This window comes from Mesocricetus auratus, unplaced genomic scaffold, assembly GCF_017639785.1.
Source record: "Mesocricetus auratus isolate SY011 unplaced genomic scaffold, BCM_Maur_2.0 Super-Scaffold_100019, whole genome shotgun sequence".
Taxonomy (NCBI): domain Eukaryota; kingdom Metazoa; phylum Chordata; class Mammalia; order Rodentia; family Cricetidae; genus Mesocricetus; species Mesocricetus auratus.
In genome coordinates this window covers 7798464-7820643 of record NW_024429200.1, presented here as the reverse complement: position 1 = coordinate 7820643, position 22180 = coordinate 7798464, and the positions used below count along the sequence as shown (strand labels likewise).

General features: G+C 43.4%; 1 protein-coding gene and 1 long non-coding RNA gene across 2 annotated transcripts in view; one reads left to right on the top strand and one right to left on the bottom strand.

Moving 5' to 3' along the window:
* Nucleotides 1-22180, top strand: part of Exoc4 (exocyst complex component 4) — a 695598-nt gene that overhangs the window by 660427 nt on the left and 12991 nt on the right. The gene's annotated exons all lie outside the window — the stretch shown is intronic.
* LOC121132982 overlaps nt 17711-22180 on the bottom strand; it is a 31450-nt gene continuing 26980 nt past the window's right edge. The window contains exon 7 of the long non-coding RNA XR_005869696.1: nt 17711-19849. This is a non-coding gene — a long non-coding RNA (uncharacterized LOC121132982). The remainder of the gene's footprint in view (nt 19850-22180) is intronic.

The window sequence follows — 22180 nt, the reverse complement described above, 5'->3', positions numbered from 1 at the left end:
TACATACATACATACATACATACATGCACAGAAAAAGCCAGTCTATCCACACCATGCATCGCCATTAAAACTCTGAACCTATTCTTTTTCTTTATGTTGGCCAATTATATAATGCCCTTATAAATAACTAACAAGAGTTTTCTTTTTTTAAGATCCAAATGGCCTGAATTATACTCATAAAGGTTGACTATCCAACCATAACTTAAGTATTCAATCTACACATTTATTCCTGTTGTCTATGTCTGTGTACTGAATCACGCCATTGCTCAGTACCTAAAACAACCACCAGTATTCATTCTCTTGAAACAGCAGACTCTCTGAGGCCCAGCCATAAGCTTCTTCTATAGACAGCCCTGGTCTCTCCAGTGACTGTAGTCTGACGGCAGTGGGGCTAAATGTGTGGAGTGGCTTACCTCACATGCATGGTGACTTGCTGGGGCTAGCTGGAGTTCCAGGCTCAGCAGGATGCAGTATCCTTAGGTCCTCACCCTGTTTACATTGTCTCACAATATCTTCCTCTCCATGAAGCTTCCACATGTCATTTCTCTATTAGAGCATCACACACATGACAGTGTGGGACTCTGAAAGCATGAAACAGAAACTGCTGGGCCTTGATGAGGCTTGAACCCACAGAATCACTTCTACCATTCCTGAGCAAGTCACAGAGCAATCTGGGTTTGCCACAGAGGGGATTAAATGAAGGCATAATGGTGGGAACCATGGCTAGTTAGGGTTTATCTTTGGATGGGCTCCAGGTTAGATACCCTGAGCTCAGCCTGATACAGTTAGACCTTTGTCAAGACGCTTTCAGTTTCATGGAATAGAAACCTAATTCAAAGTTCCGTAAGCCTAAAGGGGGGGAAAAAAGTACTAAATCATGAAACTGAGACTTACAAGAAATCATTGGTTTTAGCCTTGCTTTTATCCCAGGATTCTAACTGTATCAGCTAGACTCCTTTTCTTCCTGCAGCTCTTGCATTTATTTAAATCTACTTATCTGTACCACATAGCCTGTCTCCCCATGGTGGCAAAATAGTAGCTGAGATGCATATAACACACATAGCTGGAACTTCTCTCTTCCAAAGGGATGGAGAAACTCCTTTTTCCTCTATGTGTCCTTTTCTTAACGAGTTGCTAAAGTCAGGAGGGATGTGCACAGTGACGGAATATTCAAGTTCCTTCCATCCATATCTGTTGTGGAGATCTGATTAGTCTAGCCTGGACCTCATAGAACATGCTGCAGGGATAAGATTCAGCCACCCAATCAAGAGGGGCCAATGCTGGGCACGCAGGAAGGAGACATGAAGCTGCACCCAGTCAATCAGGAAATGACACTAATGCACAAACAGTTATGGCGTGGCAAAGAAGGCAGACACTTCAAAACAGTCACATAATAGAGAGGCGTTTTTTCTTTTTCTGTTTTTATATTACAAATTCTTTATTGAATCTTTGGGAATTTCCACCCTAATTCTGCTCACTTCCCTCCATATCCTCCCCTCCCTGCTGCAGTGCCCCCAAAGAAAGGTTTTAAAAAATCAAACCAAACAAACAAGCCTCTTTGCTCCTCCATCTTTCCCTCCTCTCCAGCACCTCTTCATCTGTTCTGGTGACATTGGGAGCCTTGGCGTGTCCCACAGTACACCCTTTGTCCTGTCAGCTTTACTTTGGTTGCAATGAGTTATTGGTCTGATTCAAGACCACTGTTTCTGGTAGACCATCATCACCAGATCCTCACCAAAACTCCTCTCAGATACCCCACGGGGGCTCCGAGTCACAGAGATCCTGCGCCATCATTCCACAGGACCAGTCCCTTCACGAGCTCCAACAGGTCCTGGATGGGGTAGATGTTAGGGTGAGCCAACCCCAGACACAGCTGTAGTTCTGGGCGGTAGTTGAGCTTGTCAGTCCAGGTCAACAGGGCTGTCCCCTTCAGGCAAGGGCTGGTGCCAACTCCCCTGTGCCCATGTTATCAGTGTGGGTTCTTCCTCCCCTCCCCATGTTGTGAGCTCTCCCCTGAGGGTTGGGGCCAGCTCAGAGAGGCATTTAATGGAAAGAAAGAGGTTGGTGGATACACTATTCAGAGTAGATTCGAGTAATTCAGGGACAGGGAGAAGCTTGTTTTAAACTTACTTTGAAAGTTAGGACTGAAAAGGAAAGAGGATAAAATAGAAGAGATGTTGCGGTGTGAGTTTCCCGGTGTTTTTTCAGCAATACCTTTCTACAACTGGGAGCCCTGACTGCTACATATGCACACGAAGCAGCAGCCTGTCTTTTCATATTATGCACTGTAAGGAAAGCCTTCTCCTAAGGCCATCAAAACAGAATTTACTAAGTACAATTTTGGGGCTTCTTTATCTGCCTTCCTACCACTAGCTAGACCTGTAAGAAAATCAAGAGTCGGTTGATTGTGGCATGTTGCACAGTGTTGCTTCAGATTCAGTCCATTCCAAGAAACAAAAGTAACCCTGATTTGACAAGTGAGTGTTTGAGGGGTTGAGAGGCCCATACAAAAATAAAGTGTTTGAGGTCATTGCTGTCAAAGAAAAGCCTTTTTCAGAAGTATATTCATTTTGTCCTGTCACTTTGACTAACAACATACACTTAAATTACCAGAAATAATAGTTTCCTGCGTTATATCCTTCCAGTGTAGCTGAAGGCTGCCAGGAATGGGAATTCTTTTAACACCTCTCCTGAGTTAGGGAAGTGAAATGGCTAACTTCCCTCTCCCTGTCCTTCCCCTTATCTCCTTTCCTCCTCCCCTCTCTTTCTCCTTCTCCATCAAAGCCCCCCCCCCAGTATTCCTGCATTTATTTTGTACTGAATTTATTCTAGTACAGTAAGTTTTTTTATTCTCTTTCTTCCAGAGTGTCTTTTTCGTCTATAAAACCTGCTTTCATGGCTCAGTAACAGTTTGTCTCCTTTCAAAAAAGTATTTTTTTACTCATGTATGTATGTATGTATGTATGTATGTATTTATGTGAGGGGCGCTGTTTTACCTGCATACTTTTGTATGCCACATGCATGTGTGGTATCTGCAAAGGCTAGAAGAGGGTGCTAGATCCTCTGAAACTGGAGCTACAAGCAACCATGTGGGTGCTGGGAATTGAATATAGGTTTCCCACAAGAAAGGCCAGTGCTCTTAACTACTGAGCCATCTCTCCAGCTCCTCAGTTTGTCGCTTTCAGTGAGGATCATTTGCCTTGCTGTGGCAGGGGAACTCTGGTGAATTACTCCCACCATGAAGTTGAAAAAAAATCTTAAATTCCATTTAGAAACACAAAAATTCAGAATAGCCAAACAACCCAGAACAATGAAAGAACTGTTGGAAGTATCATCACCCCTGGTTATACTACAGAGCTATAATAATAGAAATAGCATGGTGCTGACATAAAAACAGACATTGAACAGTAGACTAAAATTGAAGACCAATTTTAAGTCTACCCACCAATGGCCACCTGGTTTTTGACAAAGAAACCAAAAATACACACTGGAGAAAAGACAGCATCTTCAACAAATGGTGCTGATCAAACTACATAACTACATATAGAAGAAAGAGCTAGATCCTTATCTCTCCACCTTCACAAATCTCAATTCCAAATGGATAAAGGACATTGACGTAAGACCTGATACCCCAAATCTGATAGAAGAAAAATAGAGACTATATATGTTTCAGCATATAGACATAACAAAGACTTTCTGAACAGGACCCTGTAGCACAGGCCTTAAGTCCAGCCATTGACAAATGGAACCACATAAAACTAAAAATCTTCTGTACAGCAAAGAAAACCATAGTTAACGAGGCAAACTACAGAATGAGAGAAATGCTGTACCAGCCATACACCTGTCAGGGGATTAGTATCAACAGTATACAAAGAACTCAAAAAGCTAAGTATCAAAACAACCAACATCCTAATTTTAAAATAAGGCATGGATCTAAACAGAGTTCTCAAAAGAAGGAAGGCAAATGGTTGAGAGAGATTTAAAACAATGTTCAGTATTTTTATTCATCAGGAAAATGCAAATTAAAACTAGTTAGAAAGTTCATCTTACCCCAGTCCAAATGGCCAAGATAAAAGTAACAGATGGCAATAGATGCAGACGTGGATGCGGGAAGAGGGGAATGTTTACTCACTGCTTATGGGAGCGCAAATTGGTGTTGCCAGTAGTTCATTTAACTCTTACTCAATCTGGGACCACAGTGCATGGGTTGGTACTGCCAACATTCAGGGTAGTGACTTGGACTAGCAGGTTATTTATTAATAACAGGGTCCTGAGAGAGAGAACCAGGATATCAGAAAGACAAAAAGATATGTAAGTTTGGGATCAGGAGGTCTTATGTAAGCTATATCTTATGCCAAGCAAGTTTATTAAGAACTACAGCATCTTACATGCTATTTCCAAAGAAATAGGACAAAGTCAGCAGAAACTAGCTAATCAATGTTGCATAAGGGAATCATGGTATTTCAAGAGCATTATAGACTGAGCACACAGCAGCCTTGGGATTGATAAACATAGCCCTGCATGGTGAGAAGAGTTGGGTTCTCAGAATCTGAAGCCACAGTTCCCCCAAGGTCTTAGTCCCAGCCCACCAGCTCTGCCAAGCATATCCCTAGTTTTAGAGACAGAGCTATGTTTCTTCTCTACACATCAGGTCTTCAGAGTTAATCAGTCCAGCCCTTACCAGATGGCTCTTTCTTCCTTGGAGGTATACCCTCATAGACACAACCAGAGGTGTGTCTCCTCAGTAACTATAAATCCAGTCAAGTTGATAATGAAGATTAAACACCACAGGTTCCTAAGAATGTCACAAGAACCACCAACCATCATGTGAGTCTTTCCTAGTACTAGACTAGTTTGCTTTCATATAACCAGAAAGTCCTTCATGGTGATTATAATGAGTTCTATTTGCTCTCTACACATAGCCCATCTTTGCTACTAAACAATAGAGGCAGGTTGTTAGTTTTATTAGCTTTTGATAATGTTATGGCCCTGTTCTCTCTCAGCTATAAATATCTGCTCTGCCTACATTAATTTGAATCTTTTCCCCCTGAAGGAAATTAACATTGAAACTTTAGCACAATTAATTACTACCTAAATTCCACTAAACTATCAGTCAAAACAAATATAAAAACTGTGATTATATGAAGATAAGAGATCATAGAAAAGAATTCCTTTTTAGGAAAATAAAGTCAAATCTTGAGCAGAGTATGGAGCTCTTAAATTAGCCTGGGTAGAAAGTGGCTTGAGTCCGAAGGTGTTCCCATGAAAACATGAGTGTCATCACTTATCTTGGCAGATGTAACCCGGTGCTTGTCTCCTGTCTCCGGTGACAGTTCCTTCCCAGGATGATCAGGTTCTGGTCCTGAGCCCCAGATTTCATGATCATAAAGTAGAAATGGCCCCCTTTAAATGCCAGGATAAAGAGAGAATCTGTGCATCTCTGATCAGTTCAAAGAAGAACTGAGGTTATCGGCAAATTCTTACATTGTCTCTGGTATAATCTGACATCTTTGACTGCCACAAAAGATTATCCTACATTGGTCAATCTAATGTATAGATATGAGAGGGTCTTGAGGCCCCTTGAGCAGTGTTTTGGATGATTATGAGGGAATAGAGGGAAGCAGACCCATGGCCACTTGATATACACAGTAGTTTTGTTACTACACTAAGGGAATGACATTGCCTAGATCGAGGTGTTCCTCTATTGGGTAGTCGTTTTCTGTGTAGAGATAGTGTAAGCTCATCATAGAAAGTGTGTTCTCTGCTGTACAGGAAGCCTCTCCCTCACTTGTGGAGCCTGTTGAATTTGCTTTTACATCTTGGGAACCAACTACCATTAGGAGCGTCTCAACATAAATTTGCCTAATAAATCCAAGTTTAACCAAGTTATGTCAATTATTTCAGCATTCAGTTTCTGGAGAATTCACTTGTTTGGGGTGAACAGGGGTGGTCAGCTAGGGGTCAGTCATTCTGTTTATATAACTGTCTATTGAAGGTATACAAAATTCACTTTACTCTTAGAGTTAGAAAGACAATATATGGTCCCTGCTTGTCCACAGTAATAGGAGCACACACTCAGCAGTGACGTGAGCAGTGTAGATTCCTAAGGGTAAAGTGGAGCAAATGCAGCTCACAAGACCCAGTCCCAGGTGTGTACCCAAGAGAAATGAAAACATGTTTCCATGCAGAAAAATGTGCACCAACACTTAGAGCTGCATTCTTCACAGTAGCCAAAATGTGAGAACAAGCCTTGTGTCCATCCATGGGAAGTAGACTGGAGTGTGATATAGCCATACAACACAGTAGTGCGTGGGTGTGATGAGATTGAGCCACTGATGGCTTCTGTGTGTACATGGGGGAATTAGGAAATACTATTCCAAGTGAATAAAAAAAAGACTACATCTCCAGTTGTCAAGAGACCAGAATACTCTTTTCTGCCATTTCTCTGAGGAGGCAGCTATCTGTCTGTCTGCCTCTATCTCTTTCTCTCCTCTCTTTCCTTCCCTTACTCCCTTACCTTTCCCCAATAAACTTTCCACAGGGGAAAAAAAAGACCAGAGTAGAAAAACATGTAAGAGACAGAAAGTAAACTAGTGTTGGCATAGGGGGATTGGGAAATGGAGGTAGGGTGGTGGTAGCTGAAGGATACAGGGTTTCTTTTTAGGAAAATAAAAATGTAAAATTTGCTGTGGTGATGACTCCACATATTTTAAATATGTTGTCCGCTGGTGAATTGAACACCTGAGGTGGGGAATTGTGTGTTAGGAGAATTTTATCTCACTAAAGCTGTTTACCTTGGAAAAATAAGAGGAACAGAAATTAGAGTGGCAAGGAACTCTTCTCTCCCATTCCCACCCTGCAGAGAGAGTCAGGCGCTGGGGAGATACAAACTTGTGTGGTTGAGGCAAGTCAGAGGAAGTCTGGAAATAAGGGAATCCTTTCAGGAATCCTGGTAAGTTGGTACTATTATTAAGAATTAGTTGTTGAGCGAAGTAGGACAGAGCAGTTTACAGCTAAAGGAAGAGTGCATTGTGCTTCTTCAAAGTCTGGCGGGAAGCTCCAAGGGGCTGGAAGAGCATCTTACACCAGAACAGGGCAACTTGTTTGCAAATGGAGGCATTCTTGCTATGTGAATAGATCCATCGAGTTAAAACAGCTGAAGACGTGTGACAGAATTCCTTTGTTTTCTGTTTGCAATGATTTGTGTTGTGTATTTTCATGTGTTGCTGAATCTCTCAGTTGTGGTCATTTTAATAAGTCGATAGTAAATTTATAGGCATGATATGAAATGTTCCATGTGTGATTCCCCTAGTAACCACAACTATCTGGGAATATGAATTATGACTCTTTATTGCCACCTGATGACAACGAAGAGCACCTCCCAGTAGGAACACTGACTTTCCTAGAGACAAGTTAACTCTCTCAGAGGTGGGGTTGGGGAGTAGTGATACAGAGTTGGAAAGAATAGCTTCTTATAAGGTCTCCTGGTTTTGAAATCAGAATCAGCTCCTTGACAGAACATCCTTTAAACTGCTGAAGTCTTCTCCTATAACCACATCACCTAGAAAGCAATATCCTATGTATGGAAAGCAGTTTTGCTTTATTACATTAAGGCATTAGGTGTGTGTCGCCTGTATCTGTCAGCACTTTGTCTTGCTGCAGCTGCTGTCACTGTCCAGTGGCTGTTTCTCAGTATCTGTGGCTTCCAGCCTGATCTCACTGTTTGTGGCTGTCATCACCATCACATACAAGCTGTTGCCCCTGCCACCATCTTCCTGCTGCTAATGGGACTGACTGGCGCCTCTCCATGCCACATCAAGGTGCAGATGTTGTCACCCTGCCAGGCTCAGAGCCATCTGACACCCTTTGCTGGCACTGTTCGTTATCACCTTCCCAGCAGTGTAGCCAGCTGAGACCAGCCTAGTCTGAACTGGCCAGCCTTTTGATGGCAGGACTGTGGTGGTCACCTTTGTACCTGTGTGGGCTGGTGGCTCTCAGTGAGGCCCCACCTTGGGACTTGCAGAGTTGTACATGTTTAGGAGTTACCATAGCAGAGCCCGACAGTTTCTTTGTTGGTTTCTGGAATAAAAAGCTATTCTGTATAGCTTCAGTGACCTCTCTCCTCCTCCCAGTGTGCCTACTTAGGTACCAGTATCAACTGGGAGTTATGTAACAGCTGGTATGGTGGAAGCACACCTTTAATCCCAGCTCGTAGGAGTCAGAGGCAGGTAGTGGAGTTCTAGGCTAGCCTGGTCTACATAGTGAGTTCCAGGACAGCCAGAGCTACATAGTGAGACCATTTCTTGAAGAGAGAAAGAGTTAGTGGCAGTGTCCAACATCTTCTTTGACACTTCTAACAATGCCTGTGAGGCCTAAATTAATGGTGTGTATAATATGGCAGACTCTATGGAGAACCAAAAAGAGTGAATCCCTAAGTGACTACAAATAGGAAGTGTTTACTTGTGAACCAAAGATACAGACAGATTTTTGGAAGGGCAGAAGAACATAGGACACTTTAGTACATGGAGAAATCGAGGAAATGTGCAGAAAGTTCAAAGTTCATCATCAACAAGCAAAAAGAAAAACAGTGAGAGTGGAAAGAAACTAAAAATGGAAAAGTCAGTGGAAAGCTTAAGACTGTTTCCCTCCCCTCCCCTCCCCTCCCCTCCCAAATGTTAGAAAATTGACCTTGAGAGATCCGTGTTAACAAACACACAGAGAGCATCAAGACTTGTGATAGGGAGGCCAGTGCTCCAGAATAAAGCCCTCTTAATCCAAGACTGAAGGGGAAAATGGCCAGACAGTTCCCAGAGGACCCTCCCTGGTGGCACCTTTCACCTCATTCACGTCCCCTCCCAAGCACGGGAGCTTCTTTTCTCCAGCAGCCTTTAGGCACATGGACCTTCTCTGTGCATAGAGGCCCAGGAGCCAACAATTTGGAACCTGGTAGCGGACAACTGAAAATGAAGGGAAGGTGAGTTCCTAGGGAGCCGTGGAAATGCCTCTCTAAACCTGAAGGTCCCAAGTCTTCTATAAGGGATCTTTTGTTGCCTGGAGCTGTGACTGGAAAACTAGCCTCATGAATTTTCAGAATGCCAGAAGTAAAAGCCAGCTACTAAAAGCCCCCAAAAGACACAAAAAAAGGTCAGATAGCATCAGAGTTATGATTAAAAAGTGCTAAGTGCCAGCAGATAATGGAGCGGTCTTCCAGCTCTCAGGGAGAATTGTTGACCCTGGAACTAGCTATTCAGCAGGGCAGCCTATTCTGGGCCAAGACAGGCCCTTCCAGAAGTCTAAGGAGCTGGGAAGCCTCTTGTGTTCTTCTCCTAGATAACTAAGAATTAAAGGTGTGTCCAAGCAAAGCAAGGAAGTAAGAAAAAAAAGGAGGGAAGGAATGAGAGAGAGAGAGAGAGAGAGAGAGAGAGAGAGAGAGAGAGAGAGAGAGAGAGAGAGAGAGAGAAAGAGAGAAAGAGAGAAACAGTGAGAAAACATGGCATCCGTCTCCAGGAAATAGTGAAAGCAGAGCTATGAAGCAACTCAAAGATGAACCCGTCCAAGTTGGAAAAGAAAGGTGCAGTTTCCTTGTGAAAGGTCTCTAGGGAGGGAAAGACTCAAGACAATAGATAACATTGCTAAGGGGCTAAAAAGAAGCAAGGTGTGATAAATCAGTAGTATAAGAAAAAAATTATATTGAAAATGTTCAAAGGAAAAAACTATCCAATTCACACAACACAAATTTTGGAATGATTGCATTTGAGAGGTTTGGAGCTTGTGTCTGGCCATGAAGGAATGCAGTCCTTACCCTGTACCTTGCAACTCTAAGCAGCATGAATGGACATGGTGGCATCAATCCTCGTTTTTCATGAATCTCCTTGCAGACAAGGCATGCAAGAACCTGCTTTGCTTGTGGGACAGTGCAGTGTGTTTACCTTCATGCAGCAAAAAGGAAATGGAGGAAAAGAGGAGACAGAAGAGTGAAAGACATGGGAGCAGGAGCCTGGGCAGGGAATGGGGGAGAAGGGTTTAAAGAGTCAGTGGTAGCTCAGCTTAAACTCAGGAACAGGTAAGACTGGGGAAAAGTTTGGGCAGTTGAATTTCAAAGAATAGCATCTTCACACTAACCCTTGAAATACTAAATGAGATCAGTGTCATGGCCAAGCCAGATCTCATCTACTAAGATGCTTTCTTTACATTTTTTTCATTTATTTTATTTGATGTGAATTTATGATTCACATAAAATGTATATCTGCATATATGTCTGTGCACCGTGTGTGTGTGTGTGTGTGTGTGTGTGTGTGTGTGTGTGTGTGTGTGTGTGTGTGTGTGTGTGTAGAAAGCCTTCAGAGGCCAGAAGATGGTACTAGATCCTCTGGGACTAGAATTACAAATGGCTATAAGCCACCATGTGGGTGCTGGGAGTCAAATCCAGATCGTCTACATCTCTCCAGCCCCTGTTAGGATGCTTTTGACTGCATGTAGCAGAAACCCTGACTTGAAACTTTTTTCAAGGCAGCCTCACTGTGCTGCCCTGGCTGCCCTCACCCTGGGCTCAGGCGCTGGGCTGCAGGTGATACGAAAGCCTACTTCAGTCTCGTGCCTGTGCCCACGGTTACATTCCACCACAGTGACTAAAATGTGCATTTCAAAAGCAGGTGTTTCCTCTCCTGGAACTCAGGTCTGTCTGCTAACTCATTGTCCTGTTGATGGCATTAAGGAGCCAGGTTCATGCCATCTGTTCTTCCTGCTTCTGGAAGAGCCTTCATCACAGAAGCCTCTTCTGTGGTCCAAGGTGTCAAAAACCATCTCATGGAAGAAGAGTGTTTCCTCTTCCGTGTTTTATTTGCCAACAGGGAAACATTGTCTAGCAGTCCCTCGGCTGGTTTCTTGTGACTCTTACTGGTCAGAATCTCATCACGTGCACACACCAGTCTATCCGCTAGTAGGAATGGAAGATGCCCTCTCAAAGCCAGTCCTCAGTAGCCTGGATTTGGTGGGAAGTCCCTGGGAACAACAATGCCTAGCTCAGCATGACTGTAAGATCTATACGAGCTGTCTGCTAATCTCGTGCTCCTTATCTGACTAGTGTTCATGCCAGCAGATCCTCTCAGACACTGTTGTTTTTCCCTTGTACTCAGTCATAGCACTAACTTGGAATAAAATGGTCATGGCCAGTGTCTTTGTTCAGAAATCCTCCCTTGAAATACAGGTTCATGTGTCTACTCAGGATCCTCAGAACTTCTGAGTGAACTTTTTTCTTTGAGTACCCATCTGTATATAATTCATATGTGTTAAAGGATCCTTCATCTCTTTCTGTAATCTATCAATTTTGTATGCTATATAGATGCTATAGAGATAAATTATTATTTTGTCTTTACAGAGCTGGTGGTGGGCCCGAAGCCCCTGCATGTACTAGCAGCTGCATGACCACCAGAAATTTGTTAAGCTTTGAATGTTTTACTTACCTTCTCCATAGTGTGGAGGTACCCTATTTATACTCTAAGCAAATTGTAAGGATTAAAACTGCAGTAGAAAACGTACGTGGGTTGGGGAGATGGCTCTGTGTTTAAGAGGACTGGGTACTCTTCCAAAGAACCCAGATCCTAGTGTCAGCACCCAGATGGTGGCAAACAGTCTGTATCTCCTGTTCAGGGGAACATGTAGCTCTCTTCTGACCACCACGAGCACTGCACAAGCATGGTGCACAGACAGACATGCAGGTAAAACACTCGTAAAATAAAAATTGTAAATGTCTTTATGAAAACAATACATACACAGAAGAGGTGACTCACTGTCCAGCCTCCTACCTACCATAACAGGCATGAGGATACCTAGCCCTCGGTTCCCTAGTTTTTGTGTTCTTTATAGAAGACTGATATTATTAGAAAGTGAGTCAAATTAGGGGCAAGGCAAAGGAATTTAACTCTCATTGAAGCATGAATATAGCAACAAGAAGAGAGATGAAAAGCAGAAAGGATAAAGACCAAAGGGAGAAGACACCCGTGCTTTTGAGTATGTTTCTCAATCAAAGAGTAGGCTGCTCTCACTGCATGCCCTGAGCAGGATCCTGCCGAGCCCCACTGAAGGCGCTTCAGTGGGATAGCTTCCCCCAGAAGGAGAACAGGGCAACTTTATTTCTTCACTGAAACACTTTGAATTATAAAAAGAAACCAGATGATCAAAAGGTGTGAGATGGTGGATAAAATATGTTGTAAGATTCTAATTCAATAACCATTGATTCTCTAACATCCTCTCCTGGAAGAGAGGTGCAGAGGAGTTCAAATTAGCATCTCACAACATCCCATTAGTAGAGACGAGGGCTTGTGTCGGTTTCTGCATTCTTCTCACCCCAGCAGCTTTAGGAATGTTGCCACTAACATTTAGGCTCAGTTCCTAAATGCATTGCCCCATCCTTCCCGCAGAACATTCCCGGTGTCTTCACTGCGTATCTTCAGATGAGACCTCTAGATTCCATCTGTAGAACAAAGCCCCACAGTACTACAGAGCAGGGTGTCCTGACTCTCCTGCTCAGGTTCCCTCTGATTCAGAATGAAGGGGATTCTTCTCTAAATGCCTAGAATGAAGAGATGACACACCTTTCCTCTGTCTGCCTTAAAGGCGCAGTAGGAATGGGATTCAGTGCAGGTGGGTCTCTTTACCTCCCTGCGATAGCAGGGAGTAGATGTCCCATCTCCTGAGGCAGAGAAGCGCCAACTAAGCAGCCACAATATTGATTGGAGAGGGATTAGCTTACCTGACAGGTGAGGGCTGTCTGCTCCAGCAGAGACCAGGTAACTGGCCCTGCTGAACTGCAACGGGGCAGATTTAGGAATTTAACGTGCAGTCTAATGGCTTGGGTGGGACTTCTCCCATGGAAAGAGCTAGTGAACACAATAAAAGTTTTAATCTTTCATTAGTTCCAGGGATGTGTTAGGGAGTACAGAATAAAACTATTTCCACGAATGCTGTACTGACTTACTCTGGGCACTTCTATATACATGTCTTCTCTTTAGGACCCCTGTGGATAGTCAGGCAGTAGGAGCTATTTGCCCCTCTGGTTTGTTTTATAGCCTTTGAATTGCCTTAAGGTGCCAAGCTAAGTTATGTGGATAAGTTCATATCTTTGAGAAGTCATTGGTGGCATGTTAATTTTATTCTCTCTGAGCTCCTTGGGATTTGGCATCTCTTCCAAGACCCTGGCCTTGTAGCTGACAGTCACCTGTTGATAGACTTCCTCTGCTTTCCACGCTGCGCTTCTCTGCTGTACTCCACATGCTGGAGACCCTCACTCCCCAGACCTAGCAGACAGGTGAAGCACAGGCAGATCCGTGTCTGCGTCTGCTCCTCCCTGGCTGCTTCTGCCCCTTCATAGTAACTAGTAGCTCTTCCATGACCCTTGGGTTGTGGGTAAAACAAAATCTAGGGCTTCACCAGGTCTACATATGTGAGTGCTGAGAGACACGATAATTGCACCCAGCAGACTCAGAGCACTGAGCATGTGTAAAAACACGTACAAGCGTCTTTGTTCCATTGTCCCATGTTCTGCCTTTATCTTCCTGGGTAAGACCTGCCTATCTTTATATTTTTACCCCCATTTGCTTCCTTCCAGTCTATATAAAAATTATGACTATTCAGAAATAGATGAGTATACAACATAAGTCCTAGATAACAGATAGGAAGATGGGTCCAGGGAGATCATTAGTTAATAAAGTACTTGCCCTGAAAGCATAGGGACCTGACGATCCCAGAGCCTATGTAAAATGTTAGCATGATGGAGTATTCTTACAATGGTAGAGTCTCGAAGATAGAGACAAGTGTGTTCCTGAGGAGTGCTGGAGATATCCAGACCATCAAGACAATTTGTCTCAAAACAAAACAGCAACAACAAGAAAAAGGCAAAAGCAAAAATGCCTAAAGAACACTCACTGAAGTTTGTCTTCTGGTTTACATGTGTGCACATGTGCACACATGCTTGCATGTAGTAATGCAGACACATACAGAGACACAAAAAGATCAGATAGGAAAATGGGATTTAAGCATTTATACACACTCATTTAGCTGTGGCGCATATTGTGTAGAAAAGTTAAGTATTTAGGTGTGGGTGGTGGTTGAAATATAAAGCCTGTAGACCTTAGAATGCATGGTAAAGCTTCATGAGCCTATAACACCTGGTGATCTAATGAAAATCTGTTTGTACACATGCGAATTTTCTTCTGACAAGATAGTTGTGCCTTTAGAAAATTTTCAAATGATGCTATAGGATTCTAAATCCCTTCTCTTTGACCCTCTGTGTTTACTCTCATTCTTGTCTTTGAATCAGACAGCCAGGGATCGGAGCATGCAGTCACAAGCGTGCTAAAGTAATGCAACCTTCCAGACCTGGTAACGTGCCCTGCTGCCACAGTCGCCCATCAGAGCCTCCATTTGACTGATCATCCCTCTGCAGCCTTTCATATACCATTTTACTTAGCTATCCCAAGAGAAGGAACAGATATGAGGCAGAGCAGCAGAAAGCAAGGTCTCTAATTCCCTGAAGGGTTTAGGCCAAGAAGAGCTCATTCTGCCTAAACAAGTCTCCGGGTCTCACATTGCCAGGACCCTGCTTGCTTAGGAAGGAGTCTTGCTAATACCTGCTGCTCGGTCATCATCTTCACACAGTCCTAGCTGTTCCTCATCTAGGTCTTCAGCTCTTACTGACAGAACACAGGTTTATCCACTTGGATTTTGCCTATCTTTAAAAGCAGCTTCAAAGTCTGCCAGAGCTGAATCGAGGTGCAGCCCCAATCTTTCAGTTATACAAGTGGCTAGCACCCCTCTGTGGACTGTCTTACACTTACTCTTTCTTCCTCTACATGGTTCTCCTCTCCATCCCTGTTTACTGCCGCCTCCGCTGCTCTATCATATCTAGAACAATGCACCCATCTGTCAGCTGAGGTTCATTCTCCTCCCTGCAGCCATCTTGTTGAATGAGGTTGGGATAATCATCCTCATATTTCTTTAACTAACTTTTTACTCATTCCTTAGGGTAAATACCATTCCCAACCCATGCTTTCCATACTTAACCAGATGGCTTCTCTTCTCGTTATCTATCCTGGAATCTCCCTTTCCCACTGATCTCATAGTCCCTCTTATAAGGATTCTGCTGGCCTGCCCCGTCACTTGACAGAATGCACTCAGGCAGTCCCCTGGTCAGCCCAGGGTTCCATGGCTACATAGTCTGCACCGAGGTGCAAAGGACCCCTTTAAAAGAAAGACCCCCCACCACTTACGCTCTCTTTCCTGAAGCAGACAGGACTTTCCCTGTGTCCCTCTTCTCTTCTGTCCTCTCTCTGTCTCTGTGTCTCTTTACCTTCTTTCTCTTTCCTTCCCCCTTCCCTCTCTAATAAAAGTGCTCATGTGAGCTCTGGCTGCCTGGTGTGTGTATCACCTATCCCCACCTCGGTTGCCCTCGCCTGCCATGGAATCTGCCAAGGACCCCCATCATTTTATCAAAACACCTTTAGTGCAACTTACAGTCCAATCTCCAAGCCTGTGTTCTACCTGCCCTACTTATCCTTAAACTTCCACCCTCCAAAACACCTGGAAGTCCCTACTCTCCTCTAAAACGATTGACCGCTTCATTTTTATGTTCTCTGAAGTCATTAACATATTACTTGTATCTCCCATAATGCTTGCACATGACCTATAGTAGGTATTTACTTAAAAATCATCATTTCAAAGAGGAGTTAGAATCCATGAGTGACATATGTCTATGCCTAACAATAAAGGCAAAGTCATCACAGCACACATTATTACTAACGGCAGCAATTCTGAAGGCAATGAAACTCACTTATAATATTGTCACTACTTGTATATGTCAAGCAAGCAAAAGACATAAGCATGTTTAAGGCTAATACTTCTAAGATACAGGCAGTTTGGTATGGAACCTCAGCATAATACCATTGTTGATCAAATTACATGGTTCATGTAGTTGGTCCCTTAATTGGGTAGTTACTTGCCATAGAGTGCGCTTTTTGCTGCACTGTCCAAGGCAATGGCATAGCGAGCTGCTCTGTGCCATTGCCTTTGTGAAAGCAGAAGCGTCTGTTTTCTTGTCCCTCCCAACCTGACAGTAAATGCCAACCAGTTCGAATGGCCCCCTCCACCTGTGATTATGTCATCAGATGTCTGTGGATGCTTGCATTCCAGTTGGTCTTAAGGGAGATTTTTGCCATTGTAATTATTGTCGGTGAAGGACATCATAAACTGCTTTAGTCAGCAAAAATATGTTATCTTTACTTGCTATATGTTGAATTGCTGACTCTTAGAGTCATTTTTCACTCTTTAATTTATGGGTCAAAAAATCACTGAATATTTTTAACAGAATAGCATAAAGTTTAGATTTTTTATTATATGCAGTAGAAATGCAAATGTGTGTGACTTATTTGCAAATGTAGGCATTAATAACTGATATTTAAATAGGCTAGATTAGCAATTTTACTGATATATTTCAGAGATTTTTTCCAATAATTTGCACACTCAAAATCAATTTGAATATAACATGTAAATTGAATTTAATTTTTGATATAAAATTGTAGTTATCAGTTTGAACCATTAAATTTACTGTTTAATATATGCTTTCCAGCTCGCTTGGTTAAAATTTCATTGCTCCTTATCTATATAAATTTAATTAGGCTTGATATCATCAGTATATTATAGAACTAATTAAAGATTTAGATAAGTGCTGAGGGGGCTTATTGAAAACTCCATAAAGTTCCGTTTGGAAAATGAGATATTCCTCCTCTAGTCATTGTAAGAGAAGGAAACAGCAAGAAGTATCTCTTGTGGTATTTCTGAAAAATTATTTAACTGGATTTAATGGACTTATTCTATTCTTTGAAGAGCTTTTTAATTACTCTGTATCTTTGTGTAGTCCAACAACAGCTACAGTCTTTATTTAAAGGATTTAAACTCCTCATCCCCGTCTGTCCCTTGAGCCAGCTGTCTGTGGGCATACATGAGTATGTGAGTGTGTGTGTGAGTGTTGTGTGTGTGTGTGTGTGAGTGTGTATGTGTGAGTTTGTGAGTGTGTGTGTGAGTGTTGTGTGTGTGTGTGAGTGTGTATGTGTGAGTTTGTGAGTGTGTGTGTGCGAGTGTGTATGTGTGTGTGAGTGTTTGTGTGTGTGTGTATGTGTGTGTGTATACACTAATGGACAGAATAGTGCACCAAATTGTGGTCACAGAGTCTATGGGTATTACTGGAGAGTGTGTCAGTTTCCACAAGCAGAATGAAACAGGAAGTTTAGAGTGCATCTGCCATAAACATAGGGGAAGGAGAACAAGTAAGCACTTCAGCCCAGCCCTGGAGGGAGACGAGAAACCCTGAGCAAAGCTTGGGTGCCCACTTAGAGATGCTGCTATTCTGGGTGAATCGTTTTGTAGCAACCGCTTTTGAATTCCCTGTATCTGCATCTCTGCAATAGAGTAGAAAGCAGATTAGTTTAAAAGACTGTGATTTCCACTAAGTGCTTTGTGTCTTCATTACAAAGCACAATAAAGCTTTTTATTACAATGAAGCTGCCATTACATCCAATTGAATATACACTGAAATAAAGCTGCATCACCCACATTTCCCAGCATGTTCCGTGCTCCTGTCAAAGCATGCTCCCTCGCTCCCTCCCTCTCTCCCTCCCTCCCTCTCTGTCTCTCTCTCCCTCCCTCTCCTTCTCTCTCTCTTTCTCTCTCACCCTGTGTGTGTGTGTGTGTGTGTGTGTGTGTGTGTGTATGAATCAAATGAGTGACACAGTGCATACTAGAAAAATAAAGTAAAAGAACAAATAACAAATGGGGCCATCTGCAACCCAGCACACTGTCGTTTAGTGCAGAGGACCCAGGGGAGTCTGGGGAAGCAGATAAATTGCTGTGAGCTAGCTTGGTATAATGGAAGGTTACAGGCTTCAGGCTCAGGAGATGCACATTTAAGCCCAGCCTCGAGCTGATGAGCTGTGTGACCCAGGGCCTCATCTCTTCATCTTTCTCTGCATAAATTACATTTCCTGGAAAATGGAAATAATATTAATAATGCTGCCCCCTTTTCCTTCTCCTGCCCTCCTGTGAATTACAGTAGTTTCAGATGCCATCTCTTGTAGCCTAATCCATTTATGTCTCCAGACATGGAAACTGAGGCACACTGGGATTGAGCAGTGAGATCACAGTCGTCAGTTAGTAGTAGTGGGAGAAGGACTGGAAGAGACACATCAGGAATGACAACTGTGTGTGCACTGCCACATGGGATGTGAAGGAACAGCAGACATCCGAAGGCCATGCTGGCTGCACTTGCTGGGAGTGTCTCCCCTCCTGCGACTCTTCCCAATACATTCCCCACAGTTTTCATGCCCAACTGGTTACAAATATTCACACAACCCCAGCCCAAGAAATGTTCTGCGGAAACATTTGGGTCACAAACTAATGTTTGTTTCACCACATTTGAAACGTTCCTCTCTGAAAACATTAGAAATGAATACCAGTAAACCAGACTCCCAGATTGAAATGAAAATACACTCAGACATTCAAGGCATTCAAGATCTCCTGCTGACTCCCAGGAAACATGCAGTGTCACCCAGCATCACCTCCTGTGGCTGGGAATGTAGAGTCTTTGTTGAGAAGGAGGTGTGGAGCCAGGAAACAGAAAGCAGGCCAGAGCAGAATCTCTGAAAGGGACAGGCAGGGGTTTCTCTGTTGCTGCCTCCTTTTCCCCCACATTCCCCACCATGACTTCTTGCAATGATGGTGTGGAGCACTGGTCTGCTCATGATGGAGCCTGAGCCCATCCTGTAGTCAGCAACTTGAAGTCTAGGCAGAGTAGGTCCAATTCTAATGCTATTTCTGACCCATGGATAATTTCAAATAACTCTTCCTGCTACTAGATGGAGCACAATGCAAAAGAAGTTCAAAGGAAGGTGGTTAGCATTTGCTCCAGGAGCCCTTGTCTCCGCCTTCTTCCCCTGGAGTTTTCTCCCTGACATGGAGGTCACAGTGAGATCACAGGGAGGCTGCATGCACCCTGCCATGGACCCTACCAGACCTGGTGAGGCTCTGTATACTCTCTCCAAGCACCGCAGACTGAGACTCTGACTGTGGAGGCCTCACGTGCACAGGAATGAGACACTTTCAGCTCTGACCTACCCACCACCTTTGGTTGTATTTGAGAAAAACTAGCTCAGGCATCCAAGGTGTTTTGTTATCTTTTGAATGACTTCTTTTCCTTTTAAGGATCCGCAAATATTTTCTTGAAAAATCTGTATCCTCGGTACTGGAGAGATGGCTCAGCAGCTAAGAGCACATACTGCTCTTTCAGGGACGTGAGTTCAGGTCCCAGTAACATCAAACAGCTCATTTCAGTCCGGGGAGCTCTGTGCCCTGTTTTAGCCTCTGCAGGCACTGGCATGCACATAGTGCACACATGCATGCAGACGAAAACGCAGGCATAACATTTTTAATGTTTTAAATCTGTGACCTCTGAGATTTCAGGCAGTCCTGTCCTCCACTGGGATAACAGCAGCACCACACCCACACTGATAGGTGTGTGCATGCCCATAGTGCCTTACAACTTCCCACAGGGCTGCCACAAGAGGTGACCCAGGTTCTCCTGATAAGTAAGCAGTTGTTATCTCCTTAAGCTTGGTTCTGTTGTAAACTGTTTTCTTATAGTCCAGCTCAGTAGTTTAAATGGATGACTCTGTGGAGTCGGGCCAGCATGTTGTTATGTAATCAAAATTCCGTCTTGAAAAAGAGAATTCAGTCTCAGTGCTGGTGACCAGATGACCTTAGGCAGGTAGTTGGCCCTTATGAGTCTCTTCGAAGTCAGGTGTGCCTGTAAAGAGTGCAGCAGGAGAAATTGTCAGATGCTAATTGCTCCCTTAATTAATGTCCTTCCTAATTATGATCATTAATGCAATCATTACTGAATCTTTGCCTCAATTATGTTTCTATTACTCTGCAATTATACACAGAAAGTGTCCCATCTCACACTCATTTTTCTAGTAAGGGTTATCCATTATTTGTTACTATAAAGTTTTCTTGAGAACAACAGTGCACAAGGCTACCAGTCACTTAACCTACAACAGTGTGGAGTCCTGAGAAATGGCTTCCATGCATTTCAGGGGCACTTAGTGAAAGTGTCTCCACATCTGTCAGTTTGGGAGATCTTTGCTGCAATTACCAAAGGGAAGCACTGAGCTGCAGCCAGTGTCCTGATTAATGGGTAAATCCTCGCAGCAGTATTGGCTGTGGACTAATGTCCTCTGTGGACTAAAGTCGGGTTGTAGTTCATAAAATTTGCATTTTTGTAATAGCTTTATTGAGTAATAATTTACATGCCATAAATATTAACCCTTTTAAAGTGTATAATTCACAGGTTTTTAATATATTCAGAGTTGTGCAGCCATCATCACTGGCTAATTTTAGAATATTTTCATTGCCCCACAAAGAAACCCTGTGTCCATTAGCAATCAGTCCTCATTCCTCTGCAAGCCCTACCCCTGGCAACCACTGATTACCTTCTGTCTCCTCTGGACATATCACACAAATGGAATTATGCAATAAGTGGTCTTTTACAGCTAGCTTCTTTCAATTAGCATAGAACTTTCAAAGTTCAAAACATTAGCATTTCTTAACATTACAGTATGAAACTGACTTAGTTAAAAATGTGTATCCAGGGACCCACCCTAACCCTGACCTCTCTCTTTCCTTTCTGGTTTTTGTTGTTTGTTTGTGGGGACAGAGCATAGGGAGTAAGAAGCTAATGTGGTTTTTGTTCTTGTAGATTTTGCAGAGTTGGAGGTGGATCAGGGCCTCATGTGTGCTGGGCAAGCATTCTAACCCTGAGTCACTCACCACCCATGTGTGGGGGTTTGGTTGATTGTGGGTTTGTTTTTGTTTGTTTTTTGGTTGGTGTTTCGGTTTTTGTTTTATGGAGGAGGAGTGGGTGTTGTTTTGTTTTGAAGCAATGCCTCTTGATATAAGCCAGGCTGGCCTTGAACTTACTATGAAGCCAAGGATGACTTTGAACTCCTAATTCTTCTGCTGTCAACTTCCCATCTGTCGAGATTAGAGATGTGTGCCACAATGTTTGGCATCAAGTTTGTTGTTATCGGGGATTTTATGTTTGTTTTGTTGGTTGGCTGTTGTTGCTATTGGGAGCTAAGGATTGACTTGTTGGCCTCCTATGTGCTAATCAAGCATTCACCTGCTATATCCCCAGCCCCTGGGAATATGCTTTTATTGAAATGTAACATACATGAATAGACTTCAGAAATCTGAAGTATACAGCTTGAGTATATCTTAGAATGTGAATGTCTCCTCTTGAGCATCGTCAGTGCTAAATATCAAATTACCCCCAAAGGCATCCTTTCAGCCCCCTCCTGGGCATCCCAAACCAGGCACTTGCTATTTTACGCAGTGTTCTTCTGGTTTGTTCAGTGTGTATCCGCATACCAGTCAAGCCCCGCTGTCTGTCTGCCCCATCCAGGCTTGAGCAAGCTCTTCTTCCCAGCCCTTCCCACCCGGGTTTCCTCCTTTCATTACCGTTGGTTCCCCGGGAATCAAACAGTGCTAAACACTCAAGAGCTCTCCGCACGCACTTCTGTCCTTGCTGTTACTCTGAGCCAGCTGCCCAGCTTTTCTGCTGCCTCCTGGCTTTTGGCCCTCAATTTCCTCCCAGACAACAGAGATCTCTCGACAGCACATCAAAGTGGGTCAGGGCGCACATAACTCCCTCCTGATCAGGTACCATGTGTGCAAGGGGAACGCCCAGGCAGATAGCCCTGGAACCTGTGCTGGCCTCTCTGCAGTCCCCTCAGCAGCCTTGTCACCAGATTGTTTTTAAATCCGATAAAATTGTGTTAGAATCCATGCCTAGCTTGCTCTTCACAAATAGTAAGTCATTTCTTTACGGGGGTGAGCTTTTATTTTAAAATTATTTTTAGTCTTTGAAAAAAGATTGGGTGTGTCCTGAATGAAAAGATATAAGAAGTGAAGGACGTGACTCCTCCTAGGTATGGTGGAGGAGAAAGTTTTTTGCAAATAAAAGGGAGCATAGCCAGAGACAGGGACATCTGGGAGAGTCCAGAGTGGACGTGGACGTGACTCTGAGCCATGTAGGAGATGGAGAGTCCAGAGTGGACGTAGACATGACTCTGAGCCA